The sequence below is a fragment of the Diuraphis noxia genome, unplaced genomic scaffold (assembly GCF_037042655.1).
Source record: "Diuraphis noxia isolate RWA-SAM2 unplaced genomic scaffold, SU_Dnox_SAM2 contig0002, whole genome shotgun sequence".
NCBI classification, from domain to species: domain Eukaryota; kingdom Metazoa; phylum Arthropoda; class Insecta; order Hemiptera; family Aphididae; genus Diuraphis; species Diuraphis noxia.
In genome coordinates, this window is record NW_028301712.1 from 64,148,377 (window position 1) to 64,151,401 (window position 3,025).

A 3,025-nucleotide genomic window follows, 5' to 3' on the forward strand; every position below is an offset into this window, starting at 1 on the left:
CGAAGTTTATTGTATTGTTCTATATGATTTTTTTCCATCTGCATGCTTTACACTAAAATACACTTCATTTCCTCGTCATCCACTCGATTTTAACAGTAGTATATACAGCAAGATAATTGAATAATCGAGTATTAAAATATTACTAGGGTCTAATATGCACTCCACATAAGAATTTATCTGAAGATCTTTTCCTTTCGATCCGCATATTCGTGTAGGTATATCTGTTTTAGCTTTGCGGAACCTGAGGTCTCTGCAGCTTACTGTGATGTCTATGGTTACCAAGCGAAATATTAAACACTTATCCTCACATCTTCCTCTTTTCGCCTAAAAATAATTGCATTGTTTTTGCCCACCTTTCATTTTCAAAATATTGGAAAGCATTGTCACACAGCTTTGGGCAGCTAACTCGTCAGAATTTAACAGTACGACTAATGCATGTGAGTCCTTTCATGCATTCTTTAACAAAAGTTTTTATTGTATTTCTCCACTATAATTGGTACGTGGTTGTCTGTTATACAAGAAGTCTAAACTGAAGTCTATATTAAATTAAATAGCATCATTTACAACATTTTCCTAAAGATATGAAAGTTAAAGAACGACAACTAAAAAACGAAGACAAAATATGACAGTACTTTAGAGGAGAGATAAGTTGGTATGAATTTCTTAAATCTATATCGTTCAACTATACAAAACATTTAAATTTAAATTAAATATTTTTTATAAAACAGTTTTTTAGCGACGTCATAAAAATTAATGACAAATGCATCTTATATATATATATAAATTTTTTTTATTTAAAAGTTTACAGGTTTCCACTGCTAAGGTTATTAGCCAACATTTTTTTTTTTTTAATAATATCTTATATTATATAATAATAATTTAATGTCCACAGACACAAAATATATTTTTGGAGAGTAATAGCTAGAAGCTGCCTCCTAGTGGTGCTCTGAGTTTTGCTAAATGGCTTTATTAAATTAATTGAAAAAAAAAAAATTAATAATTAAAAAAAAAATCAAATGTTGAGACAGTGATTTCTAAAATGTTGAACATAAATATTGGGCAACAAGAATGTAATTATTTTTAGGCGAAAAGAGTATCGCCAATATATGTGATTTACCTCATTGTATCGTACACTTGTACACTAGTAACACTATCAACTGCTAATGTAACTCGTTGGTGCATGTGTCATGCATGATTTTTAAATCATGATGATACGTAATATTATTTATTTTTCAATTTGGTTTTTTTTATTTTTATAATAACTTATTTTGTATTTCGTGACCGTTGCCCTTCATATGTTTAAACAGATGGGTTTCGTTTAGATGTCTGTAGGTGAAATGTGTGAACGCCTGGATAGTGTAAATAGTGACAGTATACATTTTTATTGTCGGCCCGGAGCGTTTTTCTTTCAAGTGTAATAACTAATAATTAACTCGCCCAAGCCCGTTTAATTGGTGAGCGGGTAGGGGTAACTTTGGTAAAAACAGACCGAGTATCTGCCTCCTACTTCTCTCTCACTCTCTTTGGGTATAAATATGTAATATAATTGACCCGGCGGGAAGAAGAAATGGTGTTTAATGCCGGAAAAAATCTGAAAACAATAATTAAATGTACGGTAGGTACCAAACTGGTGTATTTACAAAGAGAGCGTAAATAAAATTCCGCCGACGTTTCGTAGCAGAAATGAGAGCGAATCGGGGAAATATAGCTGTTGCGGCGGCCTCGAGGCGAAATGCCGAGATTTTGCGTTGAGCTCATTTATATACCTATATATATATATACTAATAGTATATACAGTATACACGCCATACCTTAACCGCGTCCCTTATTTTTCTTTAATTTCACACTCCCCTCCATCCTTTTATGTATAGCTTCTCCCACGAGTGCCGTCACTGCTGTGTTCTTTATACACCATCACACCCACCCTTCCACACGAGCGGTCTTCACGATTTTAATTAGGGTCGAGTGCGTTTTTCTTGACTGGGAACAGTGAGAAATTATATTTTAAATATTATGTAGGACGTAGGTATACATCACCTACACGAGTATACTCCACGGATGTTCAAATATCACTAAATTTATATATATTATATTAAAATGTACTAGCCAATCCTCGTGCAATTCGTTGCCCGTTAAAAATACCAACTCTATGATTGAAAATTTATGTTTAATTCATCGTTTGAAACTCGGCATAGCTAGTGATGTTCAAAACTTTCAGTAAATTTACCTTAACTTAATCTCCATTAAAGGTTTTTAATACAGTCGTATAGAATACAGAACTAATCATAATACCAACCCTATTATATTTAACAAAAATATAATTATATATTTTATTATTATTATTATTATTATTATTATTATTACTATATATATTCTATTTTTTTTATAAAAATCTCAAATTTGCAATAAAAAAATAAAGGGCAACTTATCAAGATAAAATACAGCCTGTAAAATGTATCAATCCATGGGATAATGTAGCTTTCAGATGGTAAAAACAAATTTTAAATCGGTTAAGTAGTACCAGATATTTAACCGTAGGTACAAACGGCAATAATATTATGAAGAATATATATAATGTGTAAAAAAAATTACGGATAAGATATAACATAATATGACATTTATAAATTATTAATAGGTAGGTACCTAATAATTGCCATTTCTCCGGAATACGCACATCAAAAAATGTTAACAGCCGATCGCTATTATTTATTATATAAGCACATATATAATATTATGTCATATCAATTTAATATTTATAGATACACCATGTAGACGTCAAATTTTTATTTTTGCCAATTTTGAAGTATTATTATCAATACTTTGAAAAATTCTTTCTCATTGCACGGTTAATTGCCCCAGTGCCTTTGTGGTACTTGGATTTTATATAATTTACCTGTAGGTAAATAATTTAAATGACGGGTATACACGCACTGTTGTAACCACTGCTGTTGTCCAAGCCTCCGAGAGATGATAATTGGGTGGCCATTTTTTGTTGGCAGAAATTTAGCGTGATTACCATATTATA